The following is a 19,971-nucleotide window of genomic DNA, read 5'->3' on the forward strand; positions in this document are numbered from 1 at the left end:
ATACAGATCCCCAAAAGACAAATTATCTGTTGTCTTGTTCATTTTAAATTTTTTAAATCTCAATTCTGAGGGCCGATCGGCTGCTGACTGTCATTCAGAGTCTAACAAAAAACATCTACCTCAAATGCTCTGGAAGGACATTCTATCAGAACAATGGAAAGGCCCAGATCCAGTATTAATCTGGACCCGAGGGTCTGTTTGTGTTTTCCTGCAGGACACACAATCGCCAGTTTGGGTACCTGAAAAATTAGTCAAGACTTCCTCAATAGAAAACAAGAACAACAAGAAGATGTGGAAGTTCCTCCAACTGCTGTTGTTGATGATCCCTCACCATGTTAATGGAGGAGCTGTGTGTTACCTATGGGGGATAGTAAAGGTGTGGCCTTGCCTTTTGCCCCTTACTAACTCTTTCAATTTATATCCTCCTGTTCTTACCACTAATTCCACATTAGGGTTACCTACTGTTACATGCCCTAAGCTATTAATAATAAGACTGATTTTCATATCCATTGGTATGGCCATTGCCATTTCTTCAAAAAGCCTATTACTTGGCCTCTGTTATGGGAGGCTTGTCAGCACCTAGGACCTGATAAAAGGGTCTTCAGTAATCTGACTTTTGGACCTTGGTATTTACCTAATCAGATATATATCATATCTTAAAGTACAAAAGATTTTATAGAAAATTTGGAATATAAAGGCAATTTCAACCCCTTATCCATCTGGTCCTTATGTGGACCTAAGGCATGTACAGATATAAGCCCCCTGGCTTTTGTAAAAGGAGGGTCTATAAGTAAAGGAAAGTGCACTGATCAAAAGGTTAATGGAGTTGATACTGAAATATGTAGAGAGAGAGTGAAATGATTGTTTTTTCATATACTCCTGTGTGCCTAGCTTTCCTTTTTGTGACTTTTAATGAGAACTTCTCTAGACAGTTATCTTCACAGATCACACAACAATGGACAGATAGATTCGACGAGCTAGATTCGGCTTCGACCACAAATCCTTACCATGAACGCTACTAAGGTGGAAGTCAAACCAGGAGGACTTATCACAGGAGCATTAGATGGGCTAGCACAATTTGGCACCAAATTTGGGGGACTCTTAAGTGCCACACTAATAAGCTTGGGTATGCTTGTGTTAATTCTATTCTACATTTACAAACACCTCAAAGCCAGTCAACAAACTTATAATGTGATCATAAAATAGGCCATGGCCGCCCTTGGAGCAGGACAATCTCCCAGTATATGGCTTAGTATGCTGGATCGGTAGTCAAAGATGGGTAACCATGGGAAAACACTGTACCAACCTAAGACAGAAGGGCCAACCCTGCCTTGGTATCCTTTGATGACGGCTAAGGACAGGATGTTGATTCCCGGGACCTAAGACAGACACGATCCCTGCCAGCTTCCTTTTCATTTCATATAAGGAAGGGGGAAATTTTGGGGGCTATGCCATGCGGACTACGCCAAGATGGCACCTGGCAGCCAGCTAGAAGTTGTTTTGGTCACATCGGCAGTGAGGAGGTTAATTAACATAAGCACACTCAGGTGATTTGTTATTGCCATATTCAATTAAGTCCACGCATACAATGCATGCACATGTGTTCTCGAGTGCTCCTGATTGTGTCTGCTCATTTTGACCTTTACCACCATTGGGCAGCTGGCTCCTTGCCTGATCTTCGCATAATTGGCGTCAGCCCTACCCTTCACCTCCTGGAGGGGATATAAGCCGGCTCTCCTCGAGCACCGGGGTTCCAGGTTCGAGGTTCCAGTTCCCGGGTTTCCTGAATCTATAATAAACCGTTCCCAATTCAAGAGCCTTGCTACTCTTTTGTCTCCCGCGCCAAACTGGACGGCGTCAAATAGTGTAAGATAAAAAATAGTAACAACCATTGAAAACAATACACAGCATTAAAGTAAATGCCCAGTTCCTACTATGTCATCTTAACATTAATTACCACCAAAAAACAGAAATTGTGAAATCAGCATTTGTCAACAGTAAAAACAATAACCATGAACTAGATCTGACTTTAAAGCAAACAGTAGGTATCTACTATATTATCCACAGCAGTTATGATTGCATCAGTACTAATGGTGAGGTCAGGAGTATTATAAGCTATTTGGTTCTGGAAAATGGTAAAAATAAATTAGGAGTAAGGAAAATGTGTCAGGAAGGTAGAAAAGTGAACAGAGAATGCAGAAGAGATGCAGCAGGTGATGTTTATATGGAAGGAAGGAAAAATAGGAAAAGCAAAATAATGGGAGAGAGGGAGAGAGAACAACAGAATTTGGCTGTTAGCAGAAAAGAAGAGAGAAACAGTAGAAATAAACAAATTAAAACAATGCAAAACAATCAAAATATACAAACCCAGAAAACCCAAACCCTCAAAAGAAAAGGCAAGGAATAAATAACTACATTTTTTTTAAATGAGAGAAAAAGAAACAAATAAATAGAGGTACATAGGTTCCTGAACCAATCAACACAACAAGAATTACATTCTCACACACACACACACACACACACACACACACACACACACAGATAAGAAAGATGTTTTATGAAGAATGAAGGAAATGTCTCCACTGAGATGATCAAAATATTGACCAGAATGAGTGGTCACTGTCTATGCCCAACAGTCTTTCCATTTCTTCTTGAAATAGAGAAAGAAGTTGGGAGAGAGGTCATTAATCCCTTCCTGCTTATTATGTATTGCTCTCTGAGCTGCCAGTTGGAGCAGCCTAAGATTGAAGCTATTTGATATAAGACTCAGCTTCCCTTTTCACCAGTATGAGGTGGGATTTGTTAGGAAGTATCGTCAGGTGGAGTTTTGTACATTCAGACCAGTACAGTGCACTTCCAGGGTAAAGCTTATGCAGAGTTTTGTGAGGGAGTTCCAGTAGGTGGGGCTTAGGTCTCATAAGGCCTCAGGGACTTTGTTGGGTGGTATCTGTTTTGGAGAGAGTATATCAAACTATCCCTAGGGCTTGACTAGCTGATCTCTGATGCGGATCTGGATCTCAGGAGCCTCCTAAGAATTCTAATCATGGGGCAGGGTGCCAATACTCTATTCATTGCTGCCCCTGAGCACAGCCTTCCCAGGCTTAGTATATTCATCCGCAGCCTGCTGGTCACATGAGCCACCAGACTTCAAAGGAAAAACAAGTTGGCCTCCCCTTCACCCTTTCAATTTGAATCCTCCTGGATACCATCTTTTCTGCTCCTGTTTCAATCACATTCCATCAGGTACACCCTAGCCCCCCTGGTAGGCACCTGCCAGAATTTTGTGTCAGTGTTTGCTCTGATTTTCCATCTTCCATAGCCCCCACTGCAATAATACCACCCCAAGATGACTCTTGACTCAGCTCTCCACAGCCAACTGAGATACAGAGTACACTTCTCAAACAACAGTACACAGTGAAGCCTCTGGATCTGCCAAGTTCAGGCAGCTCTTCGATCTCAGGTTTTTCCATACCAAATCTCTGTGTTCTACCTCCCTCTATGTGAATCAGCACCGTAATCATCACTGCTTTTGGCACCAATATAGCAGCTAGGTCAGCACCAATGTATTCTTTCTTCTTTGTTTATTGTTCCCAAATTTATGAGTACCTAAGTCACTCTGAATGTCCACTATAGGATTTTAGTGACATTCCTCTTTCACACACTTTGCTGAGAAGCTGCACCTGCTGCTTTGGTCCCGAGCCATGACATAACTTGGAATGCAACTTTTCTCTATTCCACCATCTTCTGATCCCTACATGTATGTCTTCTGAATAGGAAGGAGAGGGTTTAGCTTGATGAACCATCTGCAGTTTGTTAGGCACAGGGTAGCTATTGTTTCACCTATTTTCATGGTCAGAATGCAAATTGGGTATTTTATCTCCATTATACATTAGGATAAAACTAGGCTAAAGTTGAGTAACTTACTCCAAATCATAGTACCTACCCAAAAGTCTGGATGTAAATTCATACCCATCTGATCACAGCATACAATGTATCAAAATAGAGGTCTCCAAGTTTGCTGTTTATGCAATCACCAATTTCAGATAGTTACCTGAAAGAGGTAGATTAAAATCATCATTTTTGAAGGAGTTCAGTGCTAGTAGTGAAGGATATGGAAAATGACAACCCCTGAGACAGTGTGACCCAGGAGGAGGGTGGGAGAAAGAAGGCAAAACATTGATCCTTCCCCGGTAAATCTTTTCAGTGACAAGACAATCCCTGGGAAGGAGACACACATCAATCCTAAAATGGCAGTCCCTGGGAAGAGGATAAACATGGAACCTTTCCCAGTAAGTTCTTTCCCAATGACAGTAAAGCTACAAATTAATCCTGTCCCAGTGACTATATGATGGTCCCTGGAGGACAAGATAAGCACTGGGTGCTGAGCTCTGAACCTCCTATACTTGCCCAGTAAAAACAAGTCTCAAATTTTTACAACCTCTTTCCTAAATGCCCAGACTGACCAGTCACCTCTCAGTGTAACCTATATAACCCCAAACCCCTTTTGTAACCAGTGACCATTTTCTATCCAGAAAGTGAGCCCATCTGATGCCTGACTCCGTTGCTGAATAAAAGACAGTGCTTATCTGTGAGGTTTGTTTCCAGCTCCATCATTTGTGCTTACAAGTAGGAGCCAGCTTATTTACTGTATATTCCATACATAGTTAATGGAAAAATTAGTAGGAATAATTATAGTTTTCTATTTAAACAGGGCACTGGTGCAGGTTTAATACTCTAGTAACTGAATCTATACTTTAATCAGTCCAGGGCAGCACTGGTCCAGGTTTAATACTCTAGTAACTGAATCTGTACTTTAATCAGTAAGTAGTCTACCTTAAGAGAAAGGAAAGTTATAATAAGGAAAAAACTGGAAATTAAAGGACAAATTTATATAGATATCTCCAAAAAATGGAATGAGACGACTAGAGTAATAATTTTGGGGAAATGTAATGACCAATAAATAAATTGTAACAATTGCTGAATCTTATTCTTGTGTAATATTATTTTGGCATATGTAGACATGAACTACCACTCAGTGAAACCTACATTTATTCCTCATTTAAGAAAAATCATGAAGGTTTTGGTATCACTCTTTTAAATATTCGGAAGTAGAAGCAATCATCCATACAAAGGTAACTCAAGTAAGAAAAGAAATTGTCTTGTATACTTTTGCCACAGATATGTCTATTAAATTATTAGTGTTGTACTAAAGAAGTTTTGGATATATTTTATTTATCTGCTTTTATAACCTTCACTCATTATTATTATTATTATTTTTTTTTGTAGTGAGTAAAGGAGAAATGCAATAAGAACAAGATGATCTTTCCATTTTGCCCCAAAACAGGAAACAGGAAGACATACTACCATCTTTGATTACACAATAATTTTAAATTATTAGACTCAACATCCATGAGAATACTGATAAACATCACCAAATGAAAATAAACACTGACTTACTAGCATTAGTCAATTCTTTGGACTATTTCCTCATAATATCTTTCTTCTGTAATTACAGATTCTGAAATTTCATTTTTCATTCAACAGCACATGGAGAGTGTGCTGATGAGTCATACAGGTTACTTGAAAGGTTTCTGAGAGTTCTAATATCTGTATTTCATGATCCTAAATTATTCAGCACAGACAAACACAGAGGAAAAGTGGGGAATCTTTATATTTAACTATTGAAGTCAATTTCCCAGTTGCTGCAAGATCCAGGAACTTGAGAAGGCTGAATTTTCTTAGGCTTAGGAAACACAATGACTAAGCCTGCCAGATTTACTGCAGGGTTTTATTTATGCTAAGCAAGAGAAAAAGCAGAGTGAAGGAAAAGACCTTCAGGAAGTCTGGGCAGAGAATAGGTACATTCCAGAACATTCCATCTTTTTAAGGAAACATAGTTTTGCTATAGAAGGAAATTCTAAAGAAGTTTACCAGAATGTACTGTTTGGAATGACCTCCCAGTTAGCTGATTCAACTGCTTGGAGGCTATAAACTCTGTGGCTAGGAAAAGAATAAATGACTTTGGTTAAGCAGAGGGTGTGTTTTTAAACAGGGAACATCATTTTGAAAAAGAGTGGAATCTGGATATCTATTTGATCTGGATATCCAGAGGCAGATATCAAAGTAAGATTTTTTAAAAAGTCTCATCAAAGTGGCAGAGAATGGAATATAAAACTCACAGGAAAATTCTAGAGATATTTAGAATAAAAAGGGAAATATGTATATCACAGCAGTTGTGCAAAAAGAAGTGAACTAAAATTGACATTTATTTGGCTAATACCACTTTTCCACATATACTGGATATGTTTTTAGAGATTAAAGAATAGAATTTGCCTCTTTCTGTTATATTGAACAATTCCACAGAGTACTAGAGAATGGACTAGTGAAGGGACTGGCTTCTAGTTGTATGTATCCAATAACTAGCTGGGGGCCCTTGAGTCACATAAGTTAGTGTATCTGAGTCTTGGTTTCCTAATCTACAAAATTAGTTTGTTGAAAGCTATCACTGCTTCTCAACTTGGGATTCCTCCCCATCTATGAATTGTTTTCAGAAGCCCATAGGTTCTGTGGTTTGAGAATTACCAGACTTTATCACTTAAAATGACCTTGCCAGCTCTGAAGTTTCAAGATATATTTCTTCTTCCCCAAATACCTCAGGATCTAGAGGAGACAGAAAATTCAACACACTTATTTTTTCATCTGTTACTTTTCTCCCACATATGTAATTATTCTATTGTTGTGACAATGCTTTCAAATAGAAATACATTTAATTTAAATGTATATGATTTCCAGTAGTCACATATTAAAAGTAAAAAGAATCAGGTAAAGTTCAAAGTTCACTTTAATAATTGTAATTTTACTTAACCTAATATATTCAAAATATTACCATTTCAATCTGTACTTAATGTAAAAATTATATGTGTGTGTGTCTGTGTATTTATTTATTTGTTTTACTAAGTCTTCAAAATCTAATGTGTACAGTAGTCCCCCTTATATATGTATACACAAGAACCTTACTGGACACCTGAAACCTGAGATAATAGCAAACCCAGCATTTACTAGGTTTTTTCCTATACATACATACATAACTATGACAAAATTTCATTTATAAAATTAGGCATAGAGATTAACAAGATCATAAAATAGAATAATTATAATATACTGTAAGCATTTCGCCATGTCCCTCCTGGATGAGGGAAGGGTTAATTGCCAGAGGATGGTGGAGCTGGCAATAAATCAATTAATTACCAATAAACTTACCTAATCGGTAAACACACAAGAGCCAATACTCTTTCCAAATGGGATTGGGTGTGACAGAACCGGTCATACCAGATCTGGCCTCTAACAAGGTAGAGTAGCCCACCTCTCCTTTATTTATAGTCACACAGGTAAAGGGGCCTGACAAGGAGGGGCTTCTTCTGTGAGGAACAGGGTGGGGTGGAGTTAGGGAAGCCATTTGTTTAGGAAACTAGCATATCATCAGACAGTAAACCATTTCCACACAGGATCACTTACTACTCATAGGCTATCTGGAATAGTCTATCATGGTTGTCAGTTCCTGGGAGTTAGGCCTCTGGATCCCACGGCTTAACCAAGTCTGATTCTGCTAGATATGGATGACTCTCTACAATACACTGTAATAAAAGTTACATGAATGTAATCTCTCTCTCTCTCTCTCTCTCTCTCTCTCTCTCTCTCTCTCTCTCTCTCTGTCCCTCTCTTCCTCAATATCCTAATGAACTATATTTATCCTCCTACTTCTTATGATGATATACAGTGCTTACATAATGAGATAAAGTGAGGCGAATGATATAGGCATTGATGAATGAGTAACATATACAGCATGAATACACAGGACAAAAATATGATTCAAGTCCTGGGTAGGAAGGGGCCTGATGGCCTGAGATTTCATCACATGGTTGGGAACAGTACACAACATATGCAAACTTAGTCATAATAAACTTATGAATATTTTCAGATAGCAATTGGCCATGGGTCACTAAAATAGCAGAAAGTGAAACCATGAGGAAGAGAATACTATTGTATTCTACATTTACAACACATCTCAGTTCAAACTAGTCATCTTGTAAGAGCTCAATAGCCACATGTGACTGGATTTGGAAGATTCTATGTCCAGCAGTGGACACAGTACTAACAGGGCCCTTTACTGATGGATGACTGATGCTCTGGGATTTGGATACTCTGAAAAATAGGCTTCTTGGGTTACCCCAGCTGGAACCTGGAAAAGGCCTAAAATCCACAGAAGACTCAGAACCTAAAGGAAACACTGCCATACTCAAAACTCTACAGTGCAAATGCTTCCTTAAATCATCAGTTCATCCCCTCCCAGAATGTATAAGAAGCGTCATTTCTTTCTAAGCCTAATGCAGTGTCTCAGTAACAAAACCAAAAGTGTTTTTCTCAACAGACCATTCCCCAGAGAAGAATGTAATTATCTCCCTGTCTTTGGATTCAAGCAAATAGTGATTATCCACAAAATCGCTGTTGTAGATATAATACACATTTGTACTAGTGATTTTCAGTTTTTAAATGAGGTGGAAACTTCCATTAAGTTACCAACCCTACTGCTGGAGCCCTGATCCAGAGACTGTTTGAATTAATGTATTTCTTGTTGTATGACATGAGAGCAAGAGGATGGAAATAATTAGAATCTAATTTAGAAGATAGTGATGTAGATTTCAGTTTTTTTGAGATATTATGCTTATCCTTTTATAGAAACACTGAGAACAATGAGTAAAAGAAGTTTAAAAGAATGAGTAAAAAAAAATTCTGCAAATTAAGATGAGGCAGAATATTTTGTATGGGGGGAGAGATAAGATTTATTTTATTCCATCAACCTATTCCATAAAATAAAAGTGCCATATGTGTATAGAAGTACAGAATTTCCAAGTGACTTCTGAGGCATCTTTGAATTTCACCATACTTCCATTTTCATTTCTTCCTACTTGGGATGGCAACACAGTTCAGATGGATATAGAGAAGTATTAAAGTATTTTCTACATTTTTAGAGGAGAAAAGTGAGCAAATATATCAATATTCATTTATTTAAGTATCATTTGTCATAGTGTGCCATTCCAACCCTTTCTTTCATCATCTAAGAAAAGATTTTGACTGAAGAAACCATAGGGGACATTGGGTTAACTACCAAAGAATTCACTGGTAGGGAAATGAGATTTCACCATATCTCACTTGAACCTACTTCTGCAATATTGATTAATCTGTGCTTTTTCTGTTGATGGTTCTAGATGATTAATTACCATTACACCTCCTCCCTTTTTGATCATTAAGAGCCCCTCAGAAATATGAATTCCAAGAGGAAGATTACTTACAATGGAAGTAATAGATTTGTAATACTTTATGAATTTAATGACTTACTAAATTAGTAATTCTACCAGTTAGATTTTTGTCACTGACAAGATACCTGACAAGAACAACTTAGAGGAGAAAATGTTCTTTCTGGTTCATGACTGATTTCATTGCTGTGGGCCCAAGGTGAGGAAGAACATCATGGTTGGAGAGCATCGCAGAGAAAAGCTGCTCAACTCATGGCATCTAGGAAGCAAAGAAACAGAGGAGGATTCAGGGAGAGAAGATGCAGTTCCTAAGGGCACACTCCTAGTGACCTACTTTCTCCACCCACATCCCAACTGCCTACAGTTACCACCCAGTACAGTAGTACTTTCAAATTATTAATCCATAAAGTAGATGAAATCTATTGATTCGTTTATAACTCTCATAGTAAGCACATGGCGCACAAATGAGGGAGGCAGGGAGCAGACCTCATATCGGCAAGCTTTTTTTTCTTCCGCAGCGGGGTCAATCGGACAAACACCTGATGTGTCTCATTTTCAGGGGTAAAATGGTTGCTGGCCATGCAGTTCTTTATATACAGCCTTAGCAGGGCCAGGTCATGGGAGGCGTTTTGGTGGCAGGATCATTTAGGGTGGAGTAGGATAACCATATCCTTCACTCATAACCTAAGCATTTTACCCGTGAACATTCCTGCGTTATTAACACAGCAGTTTTGGGGGGATACCTTATATTCAAATCATAATAGTAACATAGATTTTTAAAAGGTTAATGCTTACTTTAGTAATGTTCCATTTTGGTATTCTCTTAGATAATCAACAACTCTTCTATGTTTCCAAATTTCTCCTCAACACCTTAATGGGTGCTGCTGGCTGGTTCCTCATTCAGCACCAGCTCCACAGAGGAGGGAAGTGGACTCAATAGTCATGAGTGTAAACGAGTGTTCAGCAATACAGTGGTCTAGTTAATCTAAAATTCATAAAGGTAAATGGCAAATGGATTCTCTTTGTTAAAATAAAGGTCCTGCTTTTTGTGTGTGTGTGTGTGTGTGTGTGTGTGTGTGTGTGTGTGTGTGAACCGACTCTCTGTCCATCCTCAAGCAAATGTGGTCTAGGACTTCTTTTGTTTTAGTTGCTATTATCTGTAACCCTTACTCTAAAAATGTTCTTTCCACCTCTCCCTATGCTCTACTCAATCCTAAAGGATAGTAGAAAAGACTCACATTTTACCGTTTGTTGAGTAAAGGAGTTTCCATGAATTGGAAATTAGCCTAATTCCTACAACTCCATCTGATGTTTTCCTTTGTCTTGCCCCATCAAGTACTTCATTCAGGTGGAAGTAGATTCCTCTCTAGCTGGATCCCTCAGCATCCACCTGATCCCTTTGTGTTTTGCTTCAAGCTCAGTCCCAGAAAATGGCTTTAGACAACTCCTTTGAGAGAGCTGAGGCCCATCAAGGACTACAAAAAGATCTGAAACTTTATCCAACTTACACTGTTACTATTTCATTGATGCTGACAGAAGATACAAGTCTCTCAGGTTAGAAACCAGATTTTATTACTAATGGCACAGCGAATAACATCAGCATATTTGTATGAGTTTCCTTGCCTCTATATAACACAATGATGATTCCAGCCAACACCAGTGCACACAATGGATTGCTTTTCAAAAGAGGAAATCAGGGCTTAGAACCAAGCACACAAGCAACACAAACAAGCTAATCTCTCTCCACTGTGACTTATTTAATTGCCTAAGAGACTAACTGGAAGAACTGTCCAGATTCAGGAGACAGATCAGTGTTATAATTTGCACACTCCACAAGAATGTGCAGTGATGTTGAGGTCCAATTATCTTCCAACAGGGCCCAAATCTTTTTATAATCCCAAACTTTTCCTTTCAGAAATTACCTTAAACCAAGGATCTACAACACTGATTACTAACAGCCCTGTGCTGGCTGTTGAATATAGCCTAAAATACATTATTAGCTGCTAAAGGAAAGTAGACTATGGGATATAACTGTGCTGTCCTATGTTTAAACAAAACCTCTTCCCAAACCCTTCCATTATTTCAGTTCCTACTGATCTGTTACATAAGTGCTCAGTTCCTGTTAGATTGTAATATTGAAAAAGAAATGCTACATATTCTCCATATTCAAGACAAATAAGAAAAATATGTCTAATAAGCAAAGCAAATTTAATAAGTCCAAAAGAAAACTTCTTCACCAACTTTTCCTCCTGTAGCTTCTCCATCACAGAGACACCGTGCCTTCCTTCCAATTACTCAGAATAACTGTCTTGGAATTGCTCTTTCTTTTAAAATTTATTTTAATTAAAAATCATAAATTTACATAAGGCAATGTTGTTTGATTCATTCTGTTATTTTTTCCCTTCCCCCCCACCCCTCCCACCCCCTTTTCCTTCTATATAGTCCTTCCTTCCTCCATTCTTACCACCCTCATTACCCCTAACCCTAAACCTAATCCTCACCCTAACGCTAACCCTTCTACCCTCCCTTATATGTCCTCATCCACTTATCAGAGAGATCATTCGTCCTTTAGTTTTTTAAGATTGGCTTATCTCACATAACATGATATCCTCCAATTTCATCCATTTGCCTGCAAATGCCATAATTTTATCATTCTTCATGGCGGAATAATATTCCATTGTGTATATATATGCCACAGTTTCTTTATCCATTCATCAACTGAAGGGTATCTAGGTTGGTTCCATAATCTGGCTATAATGAATTGAGCAGCTATGAACATTGATGTGGCTGTATCTCTGTAGTATGCTGATTTTAAGTCCTTTGGGTATAGGCCAAGGAGTGCAATAGCTGGGTCAAATGGTGGTTCCATTCCAAGCTTTCTGAGGAATCTCCATACTGCTTTCCAGAGTGGTTGCACTAATTTGCAACCCCACCAGCAATGTATGAGTGTACTTTTTCCCCACATCCTCGCCAACACCTATTGTTGCTTGTGTTCTTGATAATCGCCATTCTAATTGGGGTGAGATGAAATCTTAGGGTAGTTTTGATTTGCATTTCTCTTATTACTAGAGATGTTGAACATTTTTTCATATATCTGTTGATTGCTTGTACATCTTCTTCTGTGAAGTGTCTGCTCATTTCCTTAGCCCATTTGTTGATTGGATTATTTGTATTCTTGGTGTAGAGTGTTTTGAGTTCTTTATAGATTCTGGAAATTAGCGCTCTATCTGAAGTATGAGTGGCAAAGATATTCTCCCACTCTGTAGGTTCTCTCTTCACATTGCTGATAGTTTCCTTTGCTGAGAGAAAGCTTTTTAGTTTGAATCTATCCCAGTGGTTGATTCTAGCTTTTATTTCTTGTGCTATGGGAGTCCTGTTAAGGAAGTCTGATCCTAAGCCAACAAGTTGAAGGTTTGGATCTACCTTTTCTTCTATAAGATGCAGGGTCTCTGGTCTGATTCCGAGGTCCTTGATCCATTTTGAGTTTAGTTTCCTGCATGGTGAGAGATATGGGTTTAGTTTCATTCTGTTGCATATGGTTTTCCAGTTTTCCCAGCACCATTTGTTGAAGAGGCTATCTTTTCTCCATTGCATATTTTTGGCATCTTTGTTTAGTATGAGAAAATTGTATTTGTTTGGGTTTGTGTCCGTGTCCTCTATTCTGTACCATTTCTATTTTGGTACCAATACAATGCCATTTTTGTTACTATTGCTTTGTAATAGAGTTGAAGATCTGGTATTGCGATACCCCCTGCTTCGCTCTTTCTACTGAGGATTGCTTTAGCTATTCTGGGTTTCTTATTCTTCCAGATGAATTTCATAATTGCTTGCTCTATTTCTGTAAGGTACACCATTGGGATTTTAATTGGAATTGCATTGAATCTCTATAGCACTTTTGGTAGTATGGCCATTTTGACAATATTAATTCTGCCTATCCAAGAACATGGGAGATCTTTCCATCTTCTAAGGTGTTCTTTAATTTCTTTCTTTAGTGTTCTGTAGTTCTCATTTTAGAGGTCTTTCACCTCTTTTGTGAGATTGATTCCCAAGTATTTTATTTTTTTCGATGCTGTTGTGAATGGGGTAGTTTTCCTAATTTCTCTTTCTGAAGATTCATCACTTATGTATAAAAATGCATTGGATTTATGAGCATTGATCTTGTAACCTGCTACTTTACTGAATTCACTTATGAGTTCTAAGAGTTTTCTGGTGGAATTTCCAGGTTCCTCTAAATATATAATCATGTCATCAGTGAACAGGGACAGTTTGAGTTCCTCATTTCCAATTCGTATCCCATTATTTTCTTCGGTTTGTCTAATTGCTCTGGCTGGAGTTTCAAGAACGATATTGAATAGAAGTGGTGAAAGAAGGCATCCCTGTCTTGTTCCAGTTTTTAGGGGGAATGCTTTCAGTTTTTCACCATTTAGCATGATATTGGCCATGGGCTTAGCGAACATGGCCTTTACAATGTTAAGGAATATTCCCACTACCCCAATTTTCTCTAGTGTTTTGAGCATGAAGGGATGCTGTATTTTATCAAATGCTTTTTATGCATGTATTGAAATAATCATGTGATTCTTAACTTTTAGTCTACTGATATGGTGAATGACATTTATTGATTTCCGGATGTTGAACCAACCTTGCATCCCTGGGATAAAACCCACTTGATCGTGGTGCACTAACTTTTTAATATATTTTTAGATGCGATTTGCTAAAATTTTGTTGAGAATTTTTGCATCAATGTTCATTAAGGACATTGGTCTGAAATTTTCTTTCCTTGATGTGTCTCTGTCTGGTTTAGGTATCAGGGTGATATTGGCTTCATAGAATGAGTTTGGGAGTGTTCCCTTCTCTTCTATTTTATGGAATACTTTGAGAAGTATTGGAATGAGCTCTTCTTTAAAGGTTTTGTAGAACTCGGCTGAGAACCCATCTGGTCCCGGACTTTTCTTTGTTGGTAGGCTTTTGATGACCTCTTCTATTTCATTGCTTGAAATTGATTTATTTAAGTTGTGTATGTCCTCCTGGTTCAGTTTAGGTAATTCATATGTCTCTAGAAACTTGTTGATGTCTTTGAGGTTTTCTGTTTTGTTGGAGTATAGATTTTCAAAATAGCTTCTAATTATGTTTTGTATTTCACTCGTGTCTGTTGTGATATTTCCTTGTTCATTCCGAATTTTAGTAATTTGAGTTTTGTCCCTCTTTCTCTTTGTAAGTGTGGCTAAGGGTTTATCAATTTTGTTTATTTTTTCAAAGAACCAACTATTTATTTTGTTAATTTTTCCGATTGTTTCTTTTGTTTCAATTTCGTTGATTTCGGCTCTGATTTTAACTACTTCCTGTCTTCTACTACTTTTGGTGTTGGTCTGCTCTTCTTTTTCTAGGGCTTTGAGCTGTAGTGCTAAGTCATTTATTTGTTGATTTGTACTTCTTTCGTTGAATGCGCCCCATGAAATAAATCTTCCTCTAAGTACTGCTTTCATAGTGTCCCAGAGATTTTGTTATGATGTGTCTTTGTTCTCGTTTACTTCTAAAATTTTTTTTATTTCCTTCCTGATGTCTTCTGTTATCCATTCATCATATAATAGTGTATTATTTAATCTCCAGGTATTGGAGAATTTTCTGTTTTTTATTCTGTCATTTAAATCTAATTTCAACCCATTATGATCTGATAGAGTACAAGGTAGTATCTCTATCTTCTTTTATTTGCTAACAGTAGCTTTGTTGCTTATGACATGGTCTATTTTAGAGAAGGATCCATGTGCTGCTGAGAAGAAAGTGTATTCATTCTTTGTTGGATGGTATATTCTATATAAGTCGTTTAAGTCTAAATTGTTGATTGTGTTATTGAGATCTATGGTTTCTTTATTCAATTTTTATTTGGACGATCTATCCAGCGGTGAGAGAGGTGTGTTAAAATCACCTAGTATTATTGTGTTGTGGTCTATTTGATTTCTGGAATTGAGAAGGATTTGTTTTATGTACATGGATGAGCCAATGTTCAGGGCATAGATATTTATGATTGTTATGTCTTGCTGGTTTATGCTTCCCTTAAGCAGTATGAAATGTCCTTCTTTATCCCTTCTGAATAGTTTTGGCTTGAAGTCCACATTATCTGATGAGGATGGATACTCCAGCTTTTTTGCTGTGTCCATGTGCATGGTATGGTTTTTCCCATCCTTTCACCTTTAGTCTATGGGTATCTCTTTCTATGAGATGAGTCTCTTGCAGGCAGCAAATTGTTGGATTTTTCTTTTTAATCCATTCTGCCAGTCTATGTCTTTTGACTGATGAGTTCAGGCCATTAACATTCAGGGTTATTATTGTGATATGATTTGTATTCCCAGTCATTTGACTTATTTTTTGTTTTTTGACATGATTTGGTTTCCCGATTATTTGGCTATTCCTTTAGGCTAGTTCCTCCCGTTGCTGATTTGCATCGTTGTTTTTCATCTCTTCCTCATGGAATATTTTGCTGAGAATGTTCTGCAATGCTTGCTTTCTTTTTGTAAATTCTTTTAGCTTTTGTTTATCATGGAAGGATGTTATTTCATCATCAAATCTGAAAGTAAGTTTTGCTGGGTATAAGATTCTTGGTTGGCATGCATTTTCTTTCAGGGCTTGGTAAATGTTGTTCCAGGCCCTTCTAGCTTTTAGGGTCTGGATTGAAAAATCTGCTGATATCCGTATTGGTTTCCCCCTGAATGTAATTTGATTATTTTCTCTCACGGCCTTTAAAATTCTGTCTTTATTTTGTATGTTAGGTATTTTCATAAAAATGTGCCTTGGAGTGGGTCTGTTGTAATTTTGTATATTTGGAGTACTATAAGCCTCGTGCACTTGGTTTTCCATTTCATTCTTCAGATTAGAGAAATTTTCTGATATTATTTCATTGAATACATTGTTCATTCCTTCGGTTTGTTTCTCTAAGCCTTCCTCAATCCCAATAATTCTTAAATTTGGCCTCTTCATGATATCCCATAATTCTTGTAGATTCTGTTCATGATTTCTTACCATCTTTTCTGTTTGGTCAACTTTGTTTTCAAGATTAAATATTTTGTCTTCAATATCTGAGGTTCTGTCTTCCAGGTGTTCTATCCTATTGGTTATGCTTTCTATGGAGTTTTTAACTTGGTTTATTGTTTCCTTCATTTCAAGGATTTCTGTTTGTTTGTTTTTCAATATCTCTAACACTTTATTGAAATGATCTCTTCCTTCCTGTGTTTGCTCCTTTAACTGTTGATTGCTGCGATCATTTAATGCCTGCATTTGCTCTTTCATCTCCTTCTTCAATGCCTGCATTTGCTTTTTCATCTCCTCGTTTGCTTCCCTGATAGTTTTAATTATGTACATTCTGTACTCCCTTCTGACATTTCTTCTGCTGTGCTGTCATTGGGTTTTATTGATATAGTATCTAGGTTTGTTTGGTACATTTTCTTCCCTTGTATTCTCATATTGGTCAGATGTCAGTGGGACTTTGTGATATTGCAGAATTCTTCTATTGGCTTATATTGTCCCTGTAGATTTCCAGTGTATCACCTTCCTGCCTTCAGTAGCCTGAAGTCTTGGAGTAACTTGATAATGCAGTGCTTCCAAGGAAAGCTTCCCCTAGCCCTCTACTGGTTCCAGGACTTGGAGCTGGCTCTGTATGGAAAGGCTCTCACTGGGGGGTCTGCTCCGAGAAGCTAGCCTGTAAAAGTGCATCCCCCTGGAGGGATCTAAGCTGCGGGCTGCTTGGGGGAGTCCCTGGCTGCCCTGTCCTTGTCCCTGAAGCAACTTGCGGGCAGGAACTCGCCGCCCTGGTTCAGGGACTTGAAGCTTGGTTCTGTGCAGGAAGGCTCTCACTGGGGGGCCTGCTCTGAGATGCTGGAAAATCTGGCCCTGTGGGAGAAGCCCACCGCCGGAGTGCGCAGGGCTGCCTGGGGAAGACTCTAGCTGCTCTGCCCTACTCTAATAAGCCACCCGAATCCAGGCCTGCCACCCGAGCAGCAATTCACCGGGTGGGGGAGACTCAACCCGAGGCTCTATTTTAGTCTGAGTCTCTCAATGCCTCCCCTTCTTGAATCCTGGGTTCTGGAGTGACTGGAGATGCAGTCACCCTCTAGTCCGCCATCTTTGATCGCCCCGTGGAAAAAGCCTGTGGCCGGTGGGGCCGGGGGGTAGGTCCGCCTGGAGAGGTCTCTGGCTGCCTTGCCCTGGTCCCAGAGGCTGCTTGCGGGCCGGAGGTCACCGCTGGCTTAGGGACTTGTGGCTGGCTCTGTGTGGAAAGGCTCTCACTGGGCGGTCTGCTCCGAGAAGCAAGCCTGGAAAGGCGCTTTCCGCCGGAGGGGGCCGGGCTGCAGGCTGCTTGAGGAAGTCCCTGGCTGCCCTGTCCTTGTCCCTGAAGCAACTTGCGGGCAGGAACTCGCTGCCCTGGTTCAGGGACTTGAAGCTTGGTTCTGTGCAGAAAGGCTCTCACTGGGGGGCCTGCTCCGAGATGCTGGATAATCTGGCCCTATGGGAGGAGCCCACCCCCGGAGTGCACAGGGCTGCCTGGGGAGGACTCTAGCTGCTCTGCCTTACTCTAATAAGCCACCCGAATCCGGGCCTGCCGCCTGGGCAGCGCTTCACCGGGTGGGGGAGACTCACCCCAGGCTCTATTTAGTCCGAGTCTCTCAATGCCTCCCCTTCTTGAATCCTGGGTTCTGAAGTGACTGGAGATGCAGTCACCCTGTAGTCCGCCATCTTGGATCGCCCCCGGAATTGCTCTTGATTCCTCTTTTCCTCTCCAAGTTCACAGCCCCCTCAACCCTTCAAGTGTATTCAGAAGACATTATTATTTCTTGCCTGGATTATTACAAGAGCACTGAACTGTTGTTCTACTGCCCATCTTTACCTTCTCATGCACGTTCTCAATGCAGCAATCAGAGAGATCCTTTTAAATAGAAAACCAGATCATATCACTTCTCTGCTCACAATCTCCCCTTGTTTTTTTACCTCATTCATTATAAAAGGCCAAATGCTCATAGTGAGCTGCAAGCTCACTTCCCTCTCTGATCTCTGATCTCTTCTCACTGCCTCCCCTCCAGTCTCTCTGGTTCTATGTATACTAGAATCACCCCTGGCGGAAGGCATTTACACTGTGACTCCTTCTGCTGGGTACTGCTCTTCTAGATGTCCTCAGGACCCACTTCAGCTCCTACTTCAGGTCTCTGTTCAACCCCTGCCGCAACATTCTCCACCCCTCTTTTTTTGGCATTGCCTTTATCCCTACATTTATCCCTATTTGACTACTACAGATATTTAGTTCTTTATTATCTGTTTCCTCTACTAGAATGAACACTCCATGATGTAAGGGATTCTTTTTTTGATTATGTGCATTGCTATATTCTCAGTGCCTAGAAAGTACCTGCCATACAATAGGTATCTATCATTTGGATGTAGTAAGTCCCCCAAAGTTTGTTTGTGGATGTTTGGTCCTCAGTGTGGTGATATTAGGAGGTGATAGAACCTTTAAGTGATGGGCTGTAGTGCAAGGAAATTAGGTCCCTGGGCACACTGCCCGAGGAAGGAATTAGTGCTGGTGTCTTGGAGTATGTTAGTTCCTGCTAGGGTAGGTTGTTATAAAGAACAAAATGGGTCCCTCCATACTTTCTGACCTCCTGTCTTACCATGTGACCTCACCTTCTCACACACCCTCCTGCCATGAGGCCATCTGCCATGTGACACAGCCAAGGGGGCCCTCACAACAGCCGAGCAGATATTGGTACCATGCTCTTAAATCTCCAAAAGTGTGAGCTAAATAAATTTCTTTTCTTTATGAAGTATCTACCTTCAGGGATTTTCTTTATAACAATGTGAAAACAGACTAATATAATATCCAATAAATAATTGCTGAATTAACTAATTCAACAAATATTTATCTATTACCTTTCCTTTTCATAGTCTGAGAGAGAAGGACAAATCAACAGGTACTTATAATACAGTTTGTAAGTGCTACATTTGGGGTATAGGATATTACAGGGTTATAAAAAAAGGCTACAATGGGGAAAGCCAGATGAGAATTCTTTTAAAAATAAGGACCTTCAAGGAAGTCCTTTTGTGTAAGTCAGCTTTCTATCACTTTGACAAAATACATATGATAAATAATCTAAAAGCTTGAAGAAATGTCTATATAGGCTCAGTTCCAAATGTATCAGTCAGCTGCGAATGGAGGCACATGCTTGTAATCCCAGCAACTCTGGAGGCTAAGGTAGGAGGATCACAAATTCAAGGCCAGTCTCAGCAACTTAGAGAAGCCCTATGCAACTTAGCAAGACCTTGTTTCAAAATAAAGAATAAAAAGTACTGGGGATGTGGCTTAGTGGTTAAGCACCACTGGGTTAAATCCCCAGTAAAAATAACAACAACAACAACAACAAAAATTCACTTCATGGTTGTTTGATCCTGTTGCTTTTGAGTACATCATAGATGAGGCAGAACATCATGGTAGAAGTACACCGTGGAGGAAAGTCCTTCACTTCATGACAGCCAGGAAGCAAGGAGAGAGGGACAGGAAGGGGCCAGAGCCACAATATTCCCTTCAAAGGGAATATGACCTAACTTCCTTCCAGTGACCTAACTTCCTTCCACTAGGCCCTACTTCCTAACGTTTCCACTCCCTCCCAATAATTCCATG

At 39.4% G+C, this 19,971-nt stretch overlaps 1 long non-coding RNA gene across 2 annotated transcripts in view; it reads right to left on the bottom strand.

Annotated features, from left to right (window-relative positions):
- Positions 1-7,708: 7,708 nt before the first annotated feature.
- The window catches only part of LOC306642731, a 41,462-nt gene continuing 29,199 nt past the window's right edge, over positions 7,709-19,971 (bottom strand). The window contains exons 4-5 of one of the 2 annotated variants that reach the window (XR_013758632.1): positions 10,110-10,299; positions 7,709-9,573 (exon numbers count right to left, since the gene is read on the bottom strand). This is a non-coding gene — a long non-coding RNA (uncharacterized lncRNA). The remainder of the gene's footprint in view (positions 9,574-10,109; positions 10,300-19,971) is intronic. The other variant, XR_013758631.1, reaches the window with a different exon arrangement.

Source organism: Sciurus vulgaris (genome assembly GCF_902686455.1).
Source record: "Sciurus vulgaris genome assembly, chromosome: 13".
In the NCBI taxonomy this organism is placed as follows: domain Eukaryota; kingdom Metazoa; phylum Chordata; class Mammalia; order Rodentia; family Sciuridae; genus Sciurus; species Sciurus vulgaris.